The following is a 25,970-nucleotide window of genomic DNA, read 5'->3' on the forward strand; positions in this document are numbered from 1 at the left end:
GGGCTCATGCCTTAGCCCCACATTATTTAATGTGTATGTGGCCCCCCTGGCCGTCTTAGTGAGGCCATATGGGTTTACCCCGATATCCTACGCTGACGACACCCAGCTGCTGTTCCCCTTCAAAACCTTTACACCTGCCCTGCAAAAATCTTTTGCAGATGGCATGAGGGCCGTGTCAAGATGGATGGCTGAGAATTGCCTTCAATGCAATGTGGGCAAAACTGAAGTTTTATTGTTTGGGGAGGCGGCCACACTATGGTCCGGGGAGTGGTGACCCACAGAACTAGGACCAGTTCCTGTCCCTAAGCAGACTGTCAAAAACTTGGGGGTGTTATTCGATCAAGCCTTGACTTTTAAACATCATGTCAACCAAGTTGCTGGCACTTGCTTTAGAGCCATCGGACTATTGAAAAGGGTGTTTCCCTATATACCTGATAGTCACAGGAAAACCCTAGTCCAGGCACTAGTGATCAGTAGATTGGACTACTGTAATGGCCTTCTATTGTCAACTAATGAAGGCCAATTAAACAAACTACAAGTAGTCCAAAATACGGCGGCGAGTTTAGTCCTCAATGTTCCATCTAGAACTCCCTCCCGTCCTCTACTGGCCAAACTTCACTGGTTGCCAGTGCGGCTACGCACGAAGTTTAAAATTTTGTGCACCATTCATAGATGCCTGACAGGAAAGGGCCCCAAATATCTGACAAAAGCTTTTCAACTCTATGTCCCAGGCCGATCACTGCGATCGAGCAATCTCCATTTACTAAAGGTCCCTAAAATAAATAAGTCTCGTCAGGGAGGTCGTGCTCTGGCACATACAGGGCCCGTTCTCTGGAATTCCCTTCCCCTTAAACTCAAGACCATCACCAACCATTTATCCTTTCGTAAAACCCTCAAGACCCACCTTTTTGCTATTAATTAATCAGCGCATGACTCACTATCTTTGTAAATGACCAGGCATAGGACAAATCTCCTTATCCATCACAAGCGCAGAGATATCCCTTCGGGGATTTAGTCAGGCGCTATAAAAGCACATAAATAAATAAATAAATGCACCTCACAATGTTGCCTCATTGTAGGGCCTGGAATAAGATAGAGGGAGCCTCCCTGGAGGATCTTTTGGCATCACAGATGGTCTCGCTCTCATTAGATGTGGACAAAGCGGCTATCACCTATTCCAACTGGTTAGACCATGCTTGCTGTAGGCTAGTCCACCCAAAAGTTGCCGCCCCACTCGTATGACTCCATCGGCCCCCTGGTTCTCAGCTGAGCTCAGAGAGTATAAGCATGTCTGTAAGAAACTGGAACGCGTCTGGCGGAAAATTACAACGAGGCAGACAAAAGAAGATTCAAATCAAGTCTGGTGGTATATAAAGACATGATTGGGAAGGCAAAACAATGCTACTTCACCAACCGTATCAATGGTGCCAGGTGCTCACCTAAGGAACTATTTCAAACGGTTGCGAGTCTGGCCACTCCAAAGCCCAGTCTGGAACTGAGCGAGGATCTAGCTCATATCTTCCTAAGCAAGGTTGAGATCATATTTAACTCCCTTGAAGGTCAAGTTAGGGATAACCTGCCAGTGGCTAGGCCGGGCCACTCAACTGTCAACTCAAAGGAGGTCAAGTTTCGGAACTTCTTCCCGGTGAGCACTGAGGACATCAAGAAACTGCTGGTAGGTACAAAATCAGGCTCGCCCCGAGACCCTAGCCCAGCCACGGTGGCAAAGTTAGCCGCGGCTCCTATAGCCGCCACTTTGTTAAACAACATGTTTATTGCTGGTGAATTCCCATCTAGCTGGAAATGGGCCTCGATCCTTCCTCTGTTAAAACAACCCAATCTGGACATTACTGATACCAATAACTACCGTCACATCGCCAGACTACTGCTACCTGCCAAATTAATAGAAAGAACCATGAACACTCAGCTCAGCGCATTTTTAGGGGCCACACAAGCCCTAGATCCTTCGCAACATGGCTTCAGAGCAGGTCATAGTACCGAATCAGCCTTAATTAAACCATCTAAGGAGATCAGAAAAGTAATGGACGACGGGGGTAGAGCAGCCCTGATCCTGCTGGATCTGTCGGCGGCCTTCGACACGGTCCACCACACGATCTTGGTTGACCGTTTGGAGGCCTGCGGGATACAAGGGAAGGCCCTTAAGATCCTGAAAGCTTTCCTCACTAACAGGATCCAGGTGGTGGCACTGGGGGAGTTCGAGTCTAAACCATTCGTGCTACCCTGCGGGGTTCCCCAGGGATCCTCCCTAAGTCCCACCCTTTTCAATATTTATGTTTCCCCATTGTCCCCAGTCATTTGATCGTATGGGTTTGAGCTTACATCATATGCGGATGATACGCAGATTGTGGTATCACTGCTACCAGGTAGAGAGGAAGGCACAGCCAGTAAATTCCAAGAGTGCATGTCAGCAGTTAGCAACTGGATGGCCAGGAACTGCTTAAAGTTAAGCTCGGCCAAAACCGAAGTCTTACTTTTTGGCTCCAGTGAAACTGTTATATCCTACATAGCTATATGGCATGTATTCTATCATCGTATATTCTTTGGGAGTGGTAGCTAGTCAACATTCAATTCTCTGTTTCTTCATTTATTTTGGTCCCTGGCTGTCCCCTCATTTTTTTTTAACAGTTCATCTGATCACAAATAATTCAAATATGAAAGCGCGTGTCTGTCTCCAAGCGCGCGCAGCCTTACCAGTGACTTTAGTGCCGGACGCTTCGGATCCCGATGACGTCCCTCTTTGTTCATGGACGAACACCAAAGACGTGCTGGGAGCATCCCAGCTTTACGCAAAAAATGTGCCGCCATTTTGGGATCTTCCCTTTCGATCTGTTAACTACAGCGCTTTGTCAATAAAGTTTAAACAAGGAAAAGGTGTTTTCACTCAAGATTCGCCTATAAGGTATTTTCATGTCAGTTTCAAAGTGGTGGAATGAAGTTTAGGCACAACGAGGAGTTGGTCATGTTCATGTTCTGTACATCTGGTAGGAATTTTTAGTGCAGGTCTTCCGGGTCAAGAATGTCGGAGATCACGTGACGTTTGGCAGCACAGGACTTGGATAGGAGATTCTTGAAGTATGTAGAAGGAAATTTCTTTTCATGGCCATCAGGAAGCGTTTTTGGTAACAAAGAAATTTCATAACATTATTCTCCACTCGCAGTGATGTTCATCAATAAGCGTTGTTGGTAACACAAGTCATGTCTGCTCTTGAACTAAGAGTATATATAGATCTCACTATTGGATTTAACTTTGGGTGTGGGTTTATTTTCAGCACATTAGAGTTTACATTAGAGTTTACACTGCAATGTGTCTTGGGTTTTGTGACTTTTCACAAGTGTGTAAAAGAAATATCTTGCAATTTTTGCTTTGTATTGTTTTGTTTTCTCATCTTCAGGGTAAGTGAAATCATTTACAACTCGGGTGAAACATCGCTCACCGGTGTGTTCCAGAGTGCTCATTGTTTTGAGTTTAAAGGCAGTAGTGTAAATTCTATTTAGAGTTTATGGTGTTTTCAGACAGCCTTTTAATGTTGTGATGCCATGGGTTAATGTTTTTAGAGTGTGGTTTTCACTGTTCCCTCTCACCAGGGATGGTCATTAGATTAGTTACTCCCACTTATTGGAGTGTAACCTCTGCATGGGGTTTGGTACATGAGTTAGTTCCCATGTTGGATCTTTAGTCAGTTCCCATTTTGGGTGTTTTCAATGGGAAAGTGTGTTACTCCTACTCTGGTGTATGTAACCTCCACGAGGGGGTTGCTTCAAGAGTTTGTTTTCACAAGTTTTTACTTAGGTGTACTCCTACGCGGGGTTGGTTGTGGGTTCCCTTTCACAGTTCTGCACAGTACCTTTATGGTTGGAAATATGGGTGACGACCCATTTGTTTAGTTTTTCCTACTATTGGGATTGAGTTCTAGGTAATTTTACCCTTAGCACCATTCTTTGTTATGCTTTTGGGTCATAGTGCTTTACGGTACAGAGTATATGAGTTAAAATGCAATGTTCTGATATGAATTAAAAATGTGTATTTTCTTAACCATCCTTCCTTACAGAATGTTTTTCTCTTCTGATGTATTGTTGTCATCGCTGCATCCTAGAGATTATAAATTTGTTCTATTATTGATTTTGTGCTATTATTAATTTTCACCTGCTTTTATGATTCCATATTCATTGATACTTTTCTTTTATTGCATCCTATTGATTTGAAATGTGTGCAATTGTTGTTTTTTATTACTTCTATGATTCCATCTTTGAGATTTATAATGTAATTGTAATGTGATGTAATAGTTTTCTTTTGTTTAAAGAAAAAGAGATAATGTTATATCCTACATAGCTATATGGCATGTATTCTAGCCCTGCTGCCTGTAGCTGCTCAGCCAGAGAGTGTCTTGGTGTTAGAATGTTGGTGTGCCTGTGATGCGTGGAATGCCTGGGTGACTGAGTGGGTGAATGTGGCAGTTGGAGATGGGCTTAGCAGCTGGGGAGGCTGCTCATGGTGGGGCTGGTACCATACTAGGCTGGCTGGAGTACAGCGATGTTGTTACCTTATCTGAAGACTGAATAAACAAGCCTAGAATACATCCTGGCTCCTGGTGTCTTTTCCACTAAGGACACAACAATAACTTTTGGAGCCCAAGCTGCTGGCTTGAAGGGATGGGTGTACCCCCCATTCCAGTCACCAAGGTCAAGAACCTAGGGGTTCTAATTGATGATAAGCTCACCTTCAGGCCTCAAATCAATGCAATTACATCTTCCATTCATTTCACACTGAAAAAAATCTGGAAGATCCTTCCTTTTTTACCCGACGAGTGTAAGAAAACAGTGGTGACCGCCCTGCTTTTATCTCACCTTGATTACTGCAACAGCCTTTTTCTTAATGCCCAACAGGGGCTTCTTAACAAACTACAGGCCTTGCAAAACGCAGCTGCTCGTCTCCTTACAGGCATTCCAAAGTTTGCATCCGTTTCCCAGGAATTGGTGAAGCTGCACTGGCTCCCAGTGCGGAAATGGATCTCTTTTAAAACCTTGTGCATAGTTTTCAAGGCCCTTCGTGGTCTTCGCCCATCGTTTCTGAAACAGCACTTTCAACTGTACCTGCCGAGCAGATATCTTAGGTCAACCAACCTGGGGCTGATCGTGACCCCTCGGATAAGAAAAGCACGCTGGGGTGGCAGAAGCTTTGTCTTGGGAGCAGCAAGGGCTTGGAATGCTCTCCCTTTGGCTCTCAGACAGATTACAGATTTGATGACCTTCTGCAAAACTCTGAAAACATAACTCTTCGTTTATTAAGTTTCAGGCCAGGCGAGGGGAGCTTTCATTCTAGCGGCAGGACACCGTTTAGGTAACAGTGCGCTCTATAAATGTTATAAATAAATAAATAAAATACAGTAGAAATGTGCCTCTTCTGATCCATAGATGATTGTGTGAAATGCTAGTACAACAACCCATGAAGGGGTTCTGTTCTTATCTGTTAGTTTATACATATAAAACAATACACAATTAAAAGTAATGACAATATGCCTTTTTATCTGTACAAAAAACAGCGCTAATTCTCCTGACAGCATTTTTTATGGACATTTATTCTAGTCGGACAGACTGTTTTTAGGCATGGTTTATTCTGTGGCATTAGGCACTTAGATGGGGGCAACTTTTACTTGGGAAGGGGGTTTCTAGATAAGGCAAAAAGTGGTAGAGCCATAGCAAGGTCACAACTGGTAACAGAGTGTGTGATTGTAATTTGGGTAATTTGAGTACATTTGGAAACAAAGGATTTATTGTGGGGAAGAGTATGAGTTGTTGACTGTGGCACCCAGAGAAAATACTTTGGAAGGGGGCCACATAGTCTTAAAGGAGAGAGACCACAGGGTACTCATATTGGTAGATAAAAGCCATGGTACATAAGCATCTGGAACACGGTGCACCTTGAGACACTTATAGTGCAGTTGTGGCTTTTGGGTAGGAAGAATTGAGGTAGAGCAGAAATAAGTTATCAAGGACTCGAAGAGATAACAGATTTCAAGAGCACAGGGCCTGGGATGTTTGGAGTAGGTTATTGGGCCTTAAGGTACAGCACCTGTATTTAGAATTCCGGCTGGTGCCTTTTGAGATAGACCATTAGGACTGCTGGTGACATAGAGAGGGTTGATAATAGAGGCACATGCAGAATAGAGGGAGAAGGCAGCTGATGTCACTTAGAGTGGGTAATTAGGGCTGCGTGCACAGTACCTGTCAGTACTTGAGGCTATGGTGACACAACACCTAGGAGCTTGAGGAGGTCCTGTTATAATACAGGTCAGTTTCTGACTTCCTGGCAGTGCTTAGAGGAGCAATTGAAGCAGGGCATAAATATTTGCACATAGGAGGGAGGTGGCAGAATAGAGAACCATCTGGAGAATGCAAATGGCGCTGACTGCAGAGTGCCTCAGACATTTATTATTTATTTATCTGAGGTTTTTGAACAATTTTGCAGCTCACCACCAGGTAGCCTCTGAGCTCTTCATGGTGAGATACAATGGTGTGGCAGAGAGTCAGATGCGATGGTTAGCAATACGAACCAAAATCAAGAAAACTTACTGTAAAGCCTTTGAAAGAAACAATAGTTAGAGAAATGAGCTCTGCAGACTGACATAGGCTGGTTTTAGCTATCTAACCAACATATCCTGGTCAAGGCAGAGAAGGAGGTGGCATAGGAAGGCTAGCAGTATCATTGCCTGACTAAGTAGTTTTAAGCAGCCTTCATAATCTGAGGAAGTCACTTTTAAGATGCAACTTGGAGAGAGACAATAAGGACTAAAAGTCCATTGAACTGGTTGTGACTAATAGAGCTCTTCATTGTGGCTGGGAAGATGGTGTCTGGGCACTATCTATTGCCACATGGGGGTCATGGACAGGGTATATCTATGAATAAAAGGAAGAAGGCATTAGAGGGTCTTAGGGCAATTGGCATAGTGGAGGCTATGGCTGGTGCTGTTTGGTGTGTTGAAACTCAGAGCATGGAGGCATTAAGAGGGGCAAATTCACTCTGGGTGTTGCAAAGTATTGGTGGGTGCACTAGTATGTTGCGAGGGTAAGGAAAAATATTTTATGTTTTAAAGACAAAATGTAATCATTGTGTCATCTAATCACATTAGGGGTCTTACTTCAAAGTTTTCTAATTAGACCTTGAATGAATATTTGATGCAGTCTGTCAGGCTGTGGGCACCTTCATAAAATGACTGAAGCAACTGTTTTCCAAGACTCATCTAATTCAATAACACACTTGGCCTTCAATTTATCCAGTTACAGAATAAGGGCAAACCCGGAATCACTGGGATCTGGGTACTAGACAGTATATATTGGAGTGATCCCAGTGTATTACTGACTTTCACAAGAAGGGGAGAACATTTTTGAAAAACAAAGACAAATAAATCATGTAACAGTATGAGAGAAACAATAATGTTCAACCAATGTTGTTTAATCACATTGGGCATCCATTTTATGAACAGTTGCAAATAAAAACCTTAAGAAGGTATCACATTAATAAGTGTGGTGTCCAGGGTGGAAGGTAGGGGTGAATAGGGGTGTTAGATGGTAAGTGATGGGAGAGAGAGTTTGGTGATGGTGACAAACATATCACATACAGTTTCGGTATAATATATTGGTCATATACAGGATAGTCAAAGTCCACATCTTAAACACATATTTGCCATATAACATATGAAATCACAGTTTTATTTATCACTGTCGATTCGGTATTGGCAGATGTTGTAAAGTCGACGTTTTGACCCCTATATTCGTAGGTATCTGGAACCTTACTGCCGGGGTCTTCCTCAGAACAGGTGCGGGGTGAGAAGGACTGGGAACACCTAAAAAACGGAGGGAGGGACGGTGATTAAATACCTGACATATTGTTTAAAAAAAAAAAAATCAAGGAGTTTGGGCAAAATTAGATAAAATTACCATGAGTGCAGCAGCGGGAGGGAAAGGATTTTCTCACAGATCAGTTGTTGAGATAGTGGGCTCCATGGCTCTCCAGGGTATATAGTGTAGGTAGGAGTGAGGCGTCACCTAAATAATAGAGGTGAGAGTTAGCCCAAGTGAAGTGGGCATAGGAGTCATTCCAAAGTGGTAAAGACGTTGTACACTTACTGCATGTGTGTGTGTGTAGCACGCAGAGTTCCAAACTGTCAACAGGATTGCTTCACAGAACAAAATTCATCCATTTATTATTTATCCACGAAAAATATAGAGCCTGTAATATTTTGATTAAATCACACATACAAATATTAATGTTAAAAAATCACTGGTTGTGCACAGTTTCTCAAACATACACATTTAATAGTTGAAATAAACACCTCTATTTCCTCCAATATATTATTGCACCAGCTTTCATATTTCTTCACTCATATATACAATAATGGCTACTTTGTATTTGGCTCCAGCACCGGTATTTATGCCATGCTTTCAGATGTCCGCAAAATACGTAAGAACACAACACAGTGCGGATCAAGATTTGAAAGAGGGCAGGCGGCTGGAAACCTGGTTGCCGGTTGCTGTAGTAACAAGTGGCAGGGCAGATACATTATTTATTATCAGTCGTGACTCGGGTTGGTCCGGCAATCAGGATTGAATGGCAGGTCATCATCTGCAGTGGAATTTGCAAACGAACCCTGGCCTATGATCAGACCACAATGGTTGCACTTTTTTCCGTGCACGTGACATGACGTACATCAACCATTAAAGTACACAACAGTAGCACATGTACCAAACAAAAATAAGATCATTACTAATTAAATGACTTATTGCCTTATGGTTTTTTAAATTAAAGGCCTGCTGCTGTGCAGGCCCGGCTCCAAGAATTTCTTTTTGGGTGGGCCAAGGGTGCATTTGGGTGGGCCACTGTGGGCTCGATTTGTCGCATATATGTCTGGACAGGCCTGGTTCAGGGCCCTCCTTTATCTCTTCTTAGTCTTACATGGCCCAGTACAACGCACTCTTTTCCAAATCTCTTTCTAAATATTATCACTCTCAAAAAGTGTTTTTTCCATGTAATGTTCCTTTGATAGACAGAGGAGGGTTCTGAGGTGGGAGAATCAGGCAAGTGACACTTCTGAGGCTCCCTCTGTGCGAGCCTTCAGAGAGAATCCCTCTTCATTACTACTTCCACCTGACCTGCAACACACTCACTCCCTTACAGGCTTGATTATCTACTACTCCTCTCCAGTGCACCTTATCTCACATCTGACCTTGGGACCCAGCCCCATATCAGGCACCATTGGGCTCCACTTTCATTTTTCCTGGTAAAAACATTAGTAAAATCACCTTCAAACTTAAAACATTGAATATAGCAGTACATATAATTAGCACGAACTTTAAAGTATGCTCCACAGTAGCTTTTATGACCCTACTGCTAATTAAATAAACAAAAACAGAAAGGCCATGATGGGCCAGCTTTAGCGCTGACGTGAAATTCTTTTTTGGCGCCACACCAATTACCTCTTTCTCCGTAAATATCTTTACTACCACCTTCCAACAGCGCCCCTCATCCCTCCATGGCCCCCCTATTGACCTCCGCCTCAGATTCCCTCACTGCCGCCCGCCACAAGTGCCACGCATCTCCCCATAGCCCCTCCACCTCATGACCTCCTCCTCGGATTCCCTCACTGCCACTCTCCACCAGCGCCCCTCATCTCTCTGTAGCCCCTCCACCTCATGACCTCCTCCTCAAACTCCCTCACTACCACCCTCCACCAGTGCCTCTCATCCCTCCCTAGCTCCCCCTCCACCCCTGACCTTTTTCTCGGATCCCCTCACAGTCACCCTCCAACAGTGCCCCTCATCTTTACATAACCCCTATCTCATATGCATTTCATTTGTTGTATAGCGCTACTCATATCAGTGTCAGTACTTTACACCACACACACATTATACAGAGACAATGAATCATACAAGCATGTACATCAGTCTACAGATAAGGTCACATAAGCCAATGAGGATTACAAGGTGTAGGAATCACATGTCATCCATACCGGTGGGCAGTATATTTTAGTAGGATTTGGTCTGGGGAAATACAACCTTAGGATTTAAAGAGTATTCCATGGGGGTCAGCTTTACTGATAAAAATGTACATCTGCCCAAGCATACTCAGTTTAGCAACATTAGAATAATGAAAGAATGAGGAAGTTCTAACTATATCACAAAACAAAAAAAGCGAAGTTCTAACTATACCATTCATGTTTGTATGCAGCTCTTTGGTGAAGTTCATTGGTCACTGTCCTATGTTAGGATTGTAACTTCTGAAGTGCAAGTAACACAAGGATCTCTGTGGCAAAGGCAGTAACCCACTGAGCTTCCACATAAAATACAGTCCATCTGCATTTAAAACCTCTAACAGACAAATGATTGCTCTCCAGCAGGATCATTAATCACCAGCATTATCTGGGAATTTTGTATTGTCTTATTGTTGTCCTGCATCAGCCATGATAATGATAAAAAAATTTCAAATGAAGCACACACGAAGTATATGTCCTTCTGGGCCTGTGCAGATTTAAAAAAGAAAAACAAATAGTAACACATTCTCCCAACTTCTCCATAAAACAAGCTTTGTGTCACAGCCTGATATGATAAGCAGCTGCAGGGGGCAGGAAAGGTTAATAGGACTAAACAAACTTCTTTCCTCCTGCACTGCATATAAAAAGAAATATCCACACTGCAGAACAGTAGGCAAAGGTGACCGTTGTCAAAGAAAGGAGTTGTCGCCTTTCGCCATGTGGAGATGAAGGGGTGAAAAAATAAACAAAGCCTCGTTAACATATCAATGGCCTTTTAAAGACCTGTGAAGTACTCGGGTACGGCTGCTATAATCTCAAAAACTGTCTGTGTGTGTGTGTGTGTGCGCGCCCGGGAAGCTGTCTCACACAGACAGCCCTTTGAGCCTAATACCGTTGCGCGCCTGCCTTCAAGCCCTCACTGCGAGGGCCATGGCTCCTGTTTGGGTGGGCCAGGCTCATGTTTGGGTGGGCCTGGCCCACCCAGCCCACCCGCTAGAACCGGGCCTGCTGCTGTGCAACACGCTGCTACTGGCTTTGTCAAATGACCAGCACTCAGTAGTGGCTCATGGACGGAGGGCTGCAGGGCAGTCGGGCCGCGCAGGGGATGGGCAGGGTGGGGTGTGATAAACTCCGGCATACGGCTGATCAGAGTTAATATGCGCGCGCTGCAACACCAAATGTGTTGCAGCATGTGCAATTTAATTCGCTTTCTTTCTCTCTTTCTTTACCTGACTCTGATCGGCCATATGCCCTTTCCTGCACACAAACATTCACCCCTACAACGCAGACACCCTTGCACCATGGCGCAAGGGGGACTGCATTGGTGCATAGCAGCCCATTGTGCACCAGCTCAGGGGAAAAGGACAGGAATGCTCCATGTCTTTTAGATCGGTGCATTCCTGCCCTTTTCTTTTGACGCACTGCAGTGCAGCAGGAAGGCTTGCTGCACTGCTGTGTGTCACAGAATTGTAAATTAGGCCCCTTATCTGAAAAAGGCTAGGAAGGGAACATGTTCGTCCCAAGCTCTTAAAAGAAGGGGAGCATAACTGAAGTAAAACGGAAACAGTGAAAGTCGGCCATATTTACAAGGCCTTGAAAAGCCATGCAGGGTGGCTTTACGTGGCCTTGTAAATATGGGCAGGTACACTGCGCTACGGGGCATCCCAAAAAGTGACGCACCAGTGGCACAATGGCCTTGTACAAAAACCCAGTTGACACCAAAGACGATTACTGCTTGGAACCCTACCTCAAAAATCATAAGCTCTTTTCAGAATGGTTCACTGATAGAATATCGATGCTAAAAACATCGATGTTCCAAATAGCAAAAAAAATATCTACTACAAAAATATCGACTCCCATACCTTAACAGGTAAGTACAAAAATATTGAATAAAAAATATCGAAGTAAAAAATATAGATGTAAAAATATTGATTTAAAAATATGTATAAAATAATATAATATATATTAAATATTAATATTATTTTCAACAAAATAAATTCAATGCAATATACATTTTAACTAAATATAAAAAATGAACTTAATTTAAAAAATATAAACACGCCAACATAATAATTTACACATTCACATATATTTACTTTCAAATCATTTATTAACTATCATCTTTATTTTATTTTTATATTATATCAATAACTTAAAATAAAAAAAGCATTCTATAATAAATTAAGACATTAAATTATTTAAAATAATTAAAACTTACATTTTGCAATACAATAAATGCAAAAGTAGGGAAAATGTTGGATAGCGGATTAATTAAATTTACCATTCCAACTCCAGTGAGTGCAACAGTAGGGAAAGTGTTGGATAGAGAAGGGGTAAAATGTAATATTCCCACTCCAGTAAGAGCAACAGAAGGGAAAGTTTTGTATAGCGGAGAGGAAATAAATACTATTCCAACTCCAAAGAGTGCAAAAGTAGTGAAAGTGTAGGATAGCGGAGGGGTAAAAATTACTATTTCCACTTCAAAGAGTGCAACAGTAGGAAAAGTGTTGGATAGCGGAGGGGTAAAAATCACTATTCCCACTCCAGAAAGTGCAACATTAGGGAAAGTGTTGGATATCAGAGAAACAAAAATTACTAATAACATTTAAAAACAAATTGAAAGATAAATTAAAAATCATACAAATAAACAATATTTAAACAACATACAATTAAATATATTAACCCCTTTGCTGCGGCCGCGATTTTACCGCTGTGTGGTAAACAAAAGAACAGGGCGGGCCGTGACGAACCCCAGCCGTCATCAGCACACGCCCACCGCGGGAGGGGTTAAACATATAAAAGAACACATATTATAGTATGAATTACATATAACAAAATTCTACAAATTTTATATAAAATAAATTAACCAATACATTTGTAAAACAATAATTATTCAAAAGGAGCAAATATTAACAAACAAAAAAATTATTTAAATGTATTTATTTTGTTTCCTATCCTATAACCCCATACCAATAAAAACACTTCAAAATTTGTATTTAGATTTATTTCCCTAATTAACATAATTAATAATCAATTTAAAAATATTATTAATAAACAAATACACATTCATTGAGTACACATGCTTTAACAATATAATATCCACAACACACGCCTAACACTTATTACACAATTACCATAATTAATTACTAATTAATTATTTTGCATTAATTACCAATTTATTATTAATTCATAAATTAAAAATAATTTACTTCCCACCCTTCCTACCATTTACACCTATAAACACCACAACATACACCTAAAATTAATTACACAATTACCATAATTAAGTACTAATTAACTAATTACAATTAATTAACAACTAATTATTAATTTATCAATCAAAATTAAATTACTTCCCACCCTTCCCACCATTTACATCTATAAACACCACAACGCACACCTAAAATTAATAACACAATTGTCATAATTAATTGCCAATTAGTTCATTAAAATTAATTAACAGCAAATTATACATTAATTCATAATACATTTCCTTACACATTTAACACTATAACATCTCAATTAAACAAATAGCAATACATAAAAAATATTCAATAAATGTAATTTAATTTAATTACTCCCCACCCTACTCCCCTATGAACACACAACCAGCTACAGAACTAAAAATGCAAAATTCAAATAAAAAAAAACTTAATAACTACTCAAAATAATCAATAAATGTTATCTAATTAAATTACTTCCCACGCTATTCCGCTATAAACCCACAACACGCTATGGAACCAAAAACACAAAATTCATATAAATTTTTTTTATAACTGCTAAATATAATCAGTAAGTTTTATATATTTGAATTACTTTCCACCCCATTCCCATGTAAACCCACAACCTGCTACAAAATTAAAAACGCAAAATGTAAATGAAAAAATTTAATAACTACTAAAATTTTAACACAAAATAAAAATACAAACAATTCTTATACAAAAAACATATGTCTCTTATATATAAAATATATACTAATAACATAACATTAATACAAAAAAATCAATATTTTTAACAACTATATTTTCGCAAATGATATTAAACACTGCAATATTTTTAACATCGATATTACTAACCTAAGATTGATATTCTTAACCATGAGAATTTGTCTGTTGATATTCCTGACCCACGATCTTTATGAGTCGATATTTCTGCAAATCGATATTTTTGACTCAATATTCTGTTTCTGCACCTTTCCGAATTGTGACCTTTATGTGAAATGTATATTAGATCTGGTACCACTAAATGGTGGGGGTGGTCAATGTATCATGATTGAACTACCAACCCACAGGAATATCCAAACCACAATATCGACCATCACTATAATATCAAGTTAGGGATGTTATGTTATGCTGTAGTGTAGTTCCTATATTCCCAGTAGGCTCTGCGCATTGGAATAACATAAACGATAGTTTAGACGTAGGACTGAAGCCGACTAGGTCTCTATTGAATATGTTAGACTTAATTTGTGAATGCCAGCTAGCTCAGAGGTCACTAGAAACTTTCTGGAATACACAAGAAGGGATTAGTTTCTGACAACCATATAAGATGACAACTTTGTTCCCCAAGATTAGGAATGTATCTTCAGAGTCGCGCAAAAACAATAGATGGCTATTTCACTCAGTCAATCGTGCATGCTTAGTTTCACCAGAAGTGTAGAGAAATAGAGAGACAGGCATTTTCAATAAAAAGGTTATTTATTGAGCAGTCTTCTTCCTCATGCAAGAGAAGTGAATTGCTACAATCGCAATACTTGTCATAAAGTAGAGTGCGTGCAGTAAAAAGAGTATTATGAAATAATACTGTAAAAGCCTTTATATGGTTTCTAAGCCATAAGATACTTAAAATGGATAAAATACATACAATGATAAAAGATGACTAAACGTACTCAACTGGTGCTTCTAAGATACGCCTACCCCGGTGTACCTAACCTAAGCCTAGTACATGGGAAGGAGTAAGTGAGATGTAGCTTGAGTTAAATAATTTCTGCCAAGAATCTATCCAAGAACTCTCTAAGGGTCTAATCAGCTCCGTACTTTGTTTATAGAATCTAGGAGGTCTTGTATCTCTCTCTCAGGACTCGATCTTCCAGTAACCCACAAGGGTAGCCGGGAAAGACCGGAGCTGGATTTCTCGGCAAGAGAAAAGACAGCGTCTCTCTCAGTGCGTCAGCTGGAGGGTAAGCTTCCTTCGGCACTCGCTACAGCAGGGCGTCAGGCAAGTAGTTAGTCGATCTGCTCCAAACCACTGTGTGTTTTGCTAGGGCAGATGCTGGTATATTTATACCTGGAAGGTGCCGAGTTTGACGTAAGGTTGGACATAATACGTCACTAAGAACTCGCAGTTCTTTTAGGACTCCAGGAGTTCTAGGACAAATCAATACAGAAGCAGGGGAAAGTCTCGGACTGCTGGAGGTTTGGTCTCTCCAAGAACTCGTTGTGATTTCTAGGAATCTGCAGAAGTAGTCATGCCGTATTTGGACTGCATTAGCTGTGTCTAAATATGGTTATGATTCGGATGCCTATATAAGGATATGATGAGTTATACCTATATAAGGGCATGAATCGGGAAAATTACACTAGAGCCCTAGATTCGTCTACAACACCCACTCCACGTAGAATGTCCATCTTTACTAAGTACTAAAGTAAGTATAACATATCTAAGCATGTGTTTACAATCCCACCCAAAAATACATAAAATGCATTTGAAATGGTTTGTACGCGAAAAATTAGTATTGTACTGTACTGTACGTTTTCTAAGCAGTGGTATCATTCAAACAATGCATATAGTTTACATTTGAAATGCTGACTGAATGAATCATGAAAAGTTACATTCATTAAATGGCTCTTAATACAGAAGAGAAGGTCGAGACCATTTCATCACATATTTATACAAGACTGTACATGTGCTAGAGGCTGAGTTCAAATATTGTCTTTAGAATTTTTTTTCTTAAAAAAAAGAAATCTTGTTCTCTAAGAATAGTTCTACTTTAAGCAGATTACTCTGTGCCAAAAAAGTAAATATTTTGGGAATGAGAAAAAATAATTTTGTTTGAGGAAAAAAATAGTTTCAAAGTTTTTAGAAGTTCTGTTTATCAAAACTGAAGGCCGAATTCAAAGTTCAGGGAACGCTGTGTGCTCGTGTTTTCAAAAGTTATTCTCGTTGTTAGGAGAGAACATTAACTCAGATAGGCTGGCAAAGAATTCGTCTACAACAGTAGCTGAAAGTTGGACCATGTCCGAAAAAGTAGAAATAGTGCATATGTGAGATGCATTGCGGTCATCGTTGTCTAGATCAGCAATGGTTCGGAATGTTGTACCTGTGTGCCGCTTTCATCTCGTACCTCACTGCCAGCATGTTGCTGTGAGGTCTCAACGAATGCCGTCATCAGAATTGGTAGCCGCTGGGGACAACACGTTGCATGAGCCGTTACCGAACCAAGCAAAGTATCGGCATCCATAGGTACTGCTGATGGGAGTGTGAGACAGACGTCTAACACGCATTCTTCTCCTCAGAGCAGGCACCGTAGAACAGGTAGGATGCAATCTTGCCAGATTGGTCTTAATGAAAGAAACCATGTGGCATTCAGATCTCTTAGCCGAGCCAATCCGAGGACTTTTGTAATCCTATCTCTGTACCGCATTGCCAGGATCATTTGTTCCATGGTAACCTGGATATTGCTTGTGACTGGACTTGCCATATCTGAGCAGAAGGAACAAAAATAGAATTCCTGCTACGAGTCCCAAGATGAGAGGCAGGCCGCCGAACACAGAGTGCACGAAATTTGGGAAGATGCTCAGGACTGCTTCAAAGGGTGATAATAGTCCAGAAAAAATTGTCTTAAAATACATGTGCGATACCGCTGGTATCAGACATGTTTAAGTTTTGGCGTAACATTTCTACGAACTGCACGGGCAATTTGTTGATAATAATGCAAGTATCTCTGCTGACGTCCTTGCGACTTGCAGATCATAAGTCTCTCTGGACGAGGTCAAAGGCACAGTTTTTTGTAAAAGAATGGCTTTCATTCTGCTTAAAGTATCAATTCGAATAGAAGAGATATTCAATGAAGGCCATATCGTTGCCTCCTTGTCTGGTTTGCTGTTTGGATACAATACTTGCATACAGCAAGTGACCCTGGATGTAACACTAACGAGATAGGCCGTTCCTGGCAACATGCCACAACAACTGTGGTCACTTAACATAACACAACTGCCGTTGGAAAGTTGTCTGAAAAAAGGCTCTATTTGTGTGGCTGGGGTGCCGTGCAGGTGGCAAGAAAGGTCATTTGATGAACCCTCGCAGGCTCCATGCAAGTTAATCCTTGAAACAGAAGTGTACCACTTAGTGAGTTTTTACAATTGTTACCACTAACAAATACCTCTTTTTTCCCCCACTCCAACATCTATGTGTGTAAGGTAAATTCCAGGTTGACTTGATGTACCCTTTACCCAACTTTTCATACAGGCCCGTTGGTATGTGCTTTAGGCAATATTGAAACTGAAATGTCGTTATTGGTATTGTAATGGTGCCATGTATTATCCATTCAATGACAGGCTTTTCGGAAACTGTCAATGGTAATCTTTCTAGTTTTTCAATGCTCAGCACCGTATAGTGTGCTCAACTTTGTGCCAAAGAGAAATATGTTTATCTGTAAGGTTAAAGATAGAAAATAATGACGTTTTGTTGATTAGACGCCAGGGCACGTAGCCTGAACGGAGATTTTGTAACATCCAGCCTAACTGTACAATCGAACGTATTTGGGACTGGCCATGTTGTAACATTAGCATATCCTGTTCTATTATATTAATAGCAGATGATACAATGCTGTCCAAAGAATAAATTCTGGAGGACAGAGTCGTTAACCCATTGTCCACTACAGACAGTGTTTTTTCCAAATTAATATGATCAATTTCTCCTATTTTTTCAGCAGTTTCAATTTGCATTACTTTCCAAGCTTCGTTGTAAGGAGCATATATACCGGCTTATATGAAATGTTTTTGAAGCTGTTTGCGAGGTCCCAATTAGAAATATCGCAAGTTAAAACCTTCTTTAGGTAAGGTCAAGTGTTGCTTAATTTCAGGTAGTGTGGATTTCTGTAGCAATTCGAGGCATAGTTTTCCTACACTGTATGTTGTTATTATCCCTGGATGTTGTCTCTGGGAATATCTTGGGTCTGGCCTGTTCTGTGTGAACCCCTGTGTTTCGTTCAGGAATCTATCTTGACAGTTATTAGTGTCTGTGGGCCAGGCCAACCATTGTCTCCAATCAGGATTAGTTCTGTTTTGGTGTAAAATATGGGATACGTCTATCTCCTCATCTGTAGTGCTATTACTATCAGGTATGGGCTTTGGTATAGACAGTTTGTTTAAATCCTTTATCTTGGCTAGGCCAAGACAGGTTGTTTTTTGAATGGTGTCATTCAGGAACATTATTTGTTCTGGGATCATGCAGGCTCTGAATAATGATTCTAAACCTTGTACCTGCCAGTCTTTTGTACCCCAGACCGTTTTTGTCTCAATTTTATTTTTCCAAAATTCAAAACCAAATGTAGACAACTGTGCATAAAATTTTGCAGAATAAATTAGTTTAGTATTTGTCAACATGTTTTTCATTCCTGTCTTATTCATAATTTTGAAATAAAACGTTTCTGGATCTGTGGTATTAAACCCTGAGAAGTATGGGAATTTCTCATAAAATGTTTTTGAGCTGCCTTTTGGTAGCGTTGGACAATGTACCCATTGATTATACGTAAAAACATTTCTAGGATTCGCAGATTTATGCAAATAGTGGTGCCCATAATGATTAAAGCAATACATTTGTTCATAATCTGATGAACCTTCTAAATAATCATGTTCTGTAAATTTTGCTGACATTTCTAAATCTGACATCATGTTATTAATAGTGTCAAAGTCCCAATCATCAGAGAAAGTGCTCGGTGAGACAAAGTCACTTAAAGAAACCTTAAACTGGTGTGGATACTTCAAGAGTTCAACCGGGCCATAGATGTCGTAATCAGTAGCGTCCCATGCTACACCACCAGGTATAGGAATGGCTGTGATGTTTACTGATGATAGTTCTCTTTTTCAATGTGAGAAGATTTGTGAGGCTTTAGAACCAAGTTGCTTTTCTGACTTGCTGTGTCCACTGTGCTGTATTTTCCATCAATTATTCTTCCCAAGCTTAAAACCAAAATGAGCCAGAGCAGGAGGAAAAGTACACCTGACACAATCCACAATTCAATTCATGGTGAAATCAGATATGTTTATCCAAGTTGATGAAAGAGTTCTGTTATTTTTTCTTTGAAAGTTTTGTTTGCTGGCTTTTCTTCATGTTCACTAGGATCTTCAGAAAAGTCATCGAAATTGATAAAATAGCCAGAGGCAGTTCTGTCAATTGTTGGAATTGCATCATGATTGTTATTAATCTTTGTAGTTGCTTCTTCCTTTGTCATATTAGTATAGTCAGAGGCTACATCATTGTAAACAGGTGTTTCTTGACGAACTGTTGCAATTTGGGTTTCAAGAGGCACTCGTTCCATGGCTTTGTTGCATAGTCCTTCTTTATTCACTGCAGGTTTATCAAATGTGCTTAGTCTCTCAGTTTGAACCTCATGAATTGTAGCAAGGTTTGGTCTTCTGCAACATCTTGGGAGTCCACTGGGCCTACTACTTATTATTGGTCACATGGTTGTGGTTTTACCAGGTCGATTGATACAACTCTGTTCTGCTTTTTACCAGCTAGGGGCGGTAGTACTACTGATCTTGTTTCGTGGATTGCTAAGACAGGTACTGTTTTTCTGTAAGAAGGCCCAAATTCCTTCTTCACCGCGATCTTTTCTCTGACCAGATACCCCATCTTTGGAATCCAGACAGGTCTTGCTGGGACAGGTGGTTTTTCTTCAGTGGCCGTTGGCTTTTGCTTTGTGTTACTTAGACGTCTTCTTGTTTCATCTAAGTCCTGTAAAACAGCCAAACGATCTTTGATATCAAAGGTTTTTTGTTCCACCACTGAAGTTTGATGATCGAGGTCTTCGATCAACATTCTAGTACCAAACAAAAGTTCATACGGAGTGATTCCACCCAGAGAATGTCTTGGCAGATTATTAAGACTACATTGGACACTTATTGGATGTTTGAACCACCCTTCACCCGAATCTAATACCCTCGCTGTTATAGATTGCTTTATGTCACGGTTTTTTCTCTCCACTACCGCATTACCCTCGGGATGGAAGGGACTAGAATACCGCAATGCAAAGCCCAAGCTGGCCATGGCCTCTTTGTAAGCTCGAGAGCTGGTCAGAATGTAGCGTGTCAATTGCGTATGTGCCGATAAAGACTCGCAGATCTTTAATAACAGTTTTGGCGTCAGCCGAGCGCTGGGGCCACATCCAAATGAATCTCGTGCAGGAATCCACTGCGACCATGATATATTTATAGTTGCCATCCCTTTGTAAGGGACAACAGTGGTCCAGGTAAACACATGCTAATGGTTTATCTGAGATTAGAAGGGGCGTCTGCGCAGGTCATTTCACTGATGATACCTTCATTTTTTGGCATATTTCACAGTCTAGGACATAGTTTCTAGTCTGTTCCTCATTCGCGGCCACCAATATCTCTGTTTTAGTAACGATACTGTGGCGGAAACACCCACATGTGCAAAGGCGAACACTTCATTGGCCGCTAAGGTTAGTCCTAACCTATGTTCCATGTTTGGAATTGCCCTATCCCCCACTCCAGGGATTACGGCAAAAGGAACAGTATTTGCATCAGTTTTGTATGAGTACTTTACTGGAAAGCCTTTTGGGAGTGTCTTACCACTGTTTTTTACTAAAGCAGTGACAGCTTGCATCATCTCGCTGTCCATTTTTGTTTTTGACCGTGTGATAGCAGCTACGGAAGCCGTTTGCACAGCTGCCTTTGCGGCTTCATCAGCCAATGAATTCCCTGCAATGTGAACGCCATCACGTTGATGACTCAGTGTATGTATCACGTGAGTTTTTTTGTAGTTCTTTCTACAAAAGAACTATTTGTTCCCAACGCTTTTTATGCTTAATTGTGCCACTTTTTGCATCTTTGAAACGGTTTTGAACCCAGTTCTGCAAGTATTCATTGTAAGACTGGACGCAGTAATACGAATCACACACTATTAGTGTGGGGAATTCGCGATCGGTATTCTCAAGCGCCATCTTGAAGGCCTGTAGTTCAGCTCGCTGAGCTGTACAGTCTCGGAGTGATTGAGTTTTAGTGACCATAGGTCTGAATTTATCTTCGTGCCAGCGACCTTTAGCAATCACGCACGCAGCACTATAAGCTTGTTTACCCCCAACTGCGGGCTGTGCTGATCCGTCTGTATATATTATACTGCCGTAATGTTCGAGAGGCAGAATTTCGGTCGGCAGAGGACATTCATACTCGTATTGGAGAAATTCTTGTGTTTTCAAGTTAGGATCAAATTTGTACATTACGTCTGATGCATCAAGAGAATTAACGCATTGTATCCATCTCGGATGTAAAGCTTTAGCATTTGGAATGCTTGCTCTTGTCACTGCCTCTAGGGCCAGTACAGGTGTAACGATTATTATACGTTTACCCTGTGCGAGGGCTCTTTCTTTTGCTACAGCAGTTTGAACCGCTGTCAGAATTTTCTCAGTAGAAGTGAATTTTATTTTAGCTTGTGTTTACAAGTGTGATTTGTAAGCTATTGGTACCGTTTCCCCTTCATTATAGGTCAGGTACGTGAATCCGCATCTTCCTGGGATGACTCGGATTACAAGGTTGCGTACGTTTATGCGCGTTTGCAGCTTTGTTTTAGCTAACATGTCTGTTTGTATTGAACTTACAATTTCTGTGTGTTTCTGTGTCCAATTAGTTGGTTTGAAATCAGGTTTAATTAATTTGTAAAGAGGTTTAACCATCTTGGCGTAATTCAGAACGTAAGTTCTTCCAAAATTCAAGAAACCTAGAATTGATTGTAAGTTTTTCAGCGTTTTTGGAGCTTGGAGCAGCGCACATTTCTCTAAGAAATTGGCTGCCAGGCTTTTGCCTTCACTTGATAACTCATATCCTAGAAATAGGACAGTGAGGTGGGCAATCCGCGATTTTTTAAAGTTGAATTTGTACCCTTCTGATGCGAACCCAAGTACAATGGTGTTCACTCTTTCCAAGTGCCTGTCCAAATCATCGTCTGTTAGATAGATGTCATCGACATAAGATAATGCCTCATCATCATACATTTGTAATAACTCGGTTACTCTCGCTGAAAATAACCCTGGGCTATTCTTGAATCCCTGGGGGAGACGGCAAAATTGCCTCTGGGCCCCCATACTGGAGAAATCGGTCAAATACCTGCTTTCTGGTGCAATGTTTTGACAGAAGAAACCATTTGAAATATCTAATGTTGTTTTATATTTTTTGCGCACGATGTTATTCATTAGTGCTGCACTGTGTGAATTTTGTACTGCAAATGTTTTGCAACAAGTGTTTAAGTGTCTGTAGTCCAATACTAGACAATATGAATTGTCTGGTTTGGAGACAGGAAACAAAGGATTTTTCATTTGTGAGGTGCATGTTTCAATCACTCCCTGGTATTCAAGTTGTTCTAAGATCTCCCTGACTTGTTTTTTAGCTTCTTGCTTAACAGTATACTGCCTTTGTGCAGTAGGTTGATTTTTTAACTGGATTTTATGGTGAGGAGATTCCTCATCCCATCCTACATGATTTTTATACAATGCAGGGGCTTGGGCCACTGCCCATTTTCTAGCATATGTGTATTTTTTATGAATTGGAATGTGATTTGAGAAGGCATGCATAATCATTTCTTCGCCATGTGGGCACTCCCTAACAAATTCTGGTGGCCAGTCTTTCTCAGCTAGAAGGATATCATAGCCTTTAGATAGCTTCTCCCAAAAGAGCCCTCTTATTTTCCTAGTTTTGTCCCCTTCTATACGTAATGTTATATCATATATAATTTATGGGGTACACTAACTCTGGTGTCTGCAGTTTCCACCTGAATGTACTCATTCGTGTCCACTGTCTCCAGAAGATTCATCAGGATCTTGTGAGCTATGGTCACTTCTGCTGCACTGTCTAGCATTGTCTGGCCCATTCTCCGTTTTTGAGTTGTGTCCTCAGGATCCTCGGCATGTTTTATATTTATGCTAGCTACCTTCTTTTTAGAAAATTGTGATGTTTTTACTTTGATGAGCAGGTTCCTTGTCATTTGACTTGACGCACTCTTTTTTATGTTCTGACCGTCCTCTCCTTTCCGATTTCTGTGAGGAAGTCTGAAAAGATCGAGAGGGACGTGTATCATTATCTTGATATCTGTCAGGTTTTCTCAAATTATCCATATTTCTGAGGTTATATCTCTTTTCAGAGGGCTCCCTTCGGGGAGACTTGTCTCTCTGTTGAGGAGATCTTCCTCTGGGTTGAGAATATTGTTCTCTAGGAAGAGTTTGTTTATTACTCTCCCACTTCTTTTTTGGAGTGGTGAGATTATTCTTAATAAAAGTTTTTTCAGGATTTTCTGTTGGTTGTGGTTTTAGTGGTTTCCCACCCAAACTATCTCTACCTAATTCTTCATAGCACTTTTCAATTATTCTGGCAAGTTCAAAAGGCTGGTCTGCTATTTCTGTTTCCTTTAATTTTTGGCGGCAGGTTGTACCGTTAATTGTCAATTGAACTAATTGTCTATATGCTTTTGTTAATTGTTTTAGTTGAGCTAAAAGTTCTCTGTCTGACATTTCTTCAATGTCAGGATGTGGTGTATAGCTGGCTAGAACCGGCCATGTAGCTCCTGGTCTACCTAGTGGACCGAGCCTGGTAATGTGATTTTGATGTTTTAGGGCGCCATTAAACCAGAGCTGATGCTCCTGGTAAGTTAGTGGAATTTCAACGTCTTCGAAAGGAACGTTTTCCGTTGGAGGTTCCTCTGTTTTGTAGTAGTGGAACTCGTGTGTCACAGCATTTGCTGCTGGAAAAGTTATCCATGAATAGAATTCCTCTGTCTGCCTATACTCATGTGCCTCTATCACAAATATAAATTTACCACCTCTCGATGATACCCCATTTTCTATAAGTTTTATAGTTATGGTTTTCCTTATATTTGCCGGGATGGATATAGCATCTGTGTCATTTTGTTGGAGAGCTGTGTCATTTAAGACTGCTTGAGCTGCTATTCTAGCTCTCTCCCTTTCGTCGTCACTCTCCGTCATTTTACTGACTGAAAGTTTGCAGAGCAAGTTTCAAGGAAACAAAGATTAGGTGCACAATATTTTGGAACACTGTATCCTTCAACGTTGACTAAACCAAAAACTAATACATAGGATTCTCCTCCTACTAAGTTTTGGCGGATATTAACCTTTCACCCACTCCAGACGTCTATTGGAGTTTTTACGGGAAAGGGGTCTGTGTGAAAAGCACAACGGAGTTACTCTAGTATCTAGCATTAAATGATCGCCTTACCAAACGTTGGGCGCCATGTAGTGTAGTTCCTATATTCCCAATAGGCTCTGCGCATTGGAATAACATAAACAATAGTTTAGACGTAGGACTGAAGTCGACTAGGTCTCTATTGAATATGTTAGACTTAATTTGTGAATGCCAGCTAGCTCAGAGGTCACTAGAAACGTTCTTGAATACACAAGAAGGGATTAGTTTCTGACAACCATATAACATGACAACTTTCTTCCCCAAGAATAAGGAATGTATCTCCAGAGTCGCGGAAACAATAGATGGCTATTTCACTCAGTCAATCATGCATGCTTAGTTTCACCAGAAGTGTAGAGAAATAGAGAGATGGGGGTTTTCAATAAAAAGGTTATTTATTGAGCAGTCTTCTTTCTCATAAAAGAGAAGTGAATTTCTACAATCACAATACTTGTCATAAAGTAAAGGGCGTACAGTAATAAAAGTATTATGAAATAATACTGTAAAAGCATTTATATGGTTTCTAAGCCATAAGATACTTAAAATGGATAAAATACATACAATGATAAAAGATGACTAAACGTACTCAACTGGTGCTTCTAAGAGACGCCTACCCCGGTGTACCAAACCTAAGCCTAGTACATGGGAAGGAGTAAGTGAGATGTAGCTTCAGTTAAATAGTTTCTGCCAAGAATCTATCCAAGAAATCTCAAAGGGTCTTATCAGCTCCGTACCTTGTCTATAGAATGTAGGAGGTCTTCTATCTCTCTCTCAGGACTCGATCTCCAGTAACCCACAAGGGTAGCCGGGAAACACCGGAGCTGGATTTCTCGGCAAGAGAAAAGACAGCGTCTCTCTCAGTGCGTCAGCTGGAGGGTCAGCTTCCTTCGGCACTCGCTACAGCAGGGCGTCGGACAAGTAGTTAGTCGATCTGCTCCAAACCACTGTGTGTTTTGCTAGGGCAGATGCTAGTATATTTATACCTGGAAGGTGCCGAGTTTGACGTGAGGTTGGACATAATACGTCACTAAGAACTCGCAGTTCTTTTAGGACTCCAGGAGTTCTAGGACAAATCAATACAGAAGCAGGGGAAAGTCCCAGACTGCTGGAGGTTTGGTCTCTCCAAGAACTCATTGTGATTTCTAGTAATCTGTGGAAGTAGTGATGCCGTATTTGGACTGCATTGGCTGTGTCTAAATATGGTTATGATTCTGATGCCTATGTACGGATATGATGAGTTATACCTATATAAGGGCATGAATCGGGAAAATTACACTAGAGCCCTAGATTCGTCTACAACAATGCCATATTCTTACCCTGACAATATAGTTGTAGCAGATATTGTGGATGTAATAATAGGCTTGTAAATCAATATTTTTGATCTCGAAATAAAGCTTCATTGCAAATTTTATATCCGTAGGGGAGGAACGAATTCAAATTTACAATGCAGGCGTTTATCTCCCTGTGAGATAAAGGGATTACAAGTTGTTTCCAC

The sequence above is a fragment of the Lissotriton vulgaris genome, chromosome 8 (assembly GCF_964263255.1).
Source record: "Lissotriton vulgaris chromosome 8, aLisVul1.2, whole genome shotgun sequence".
In the NCBI taxonomy this organism is placed as follows: Eukaryota; Metazoa; Chordata; class Amphibia; order Caudata; family Salamandridae; genus Lissotriton; species Lissotriton vulgaris.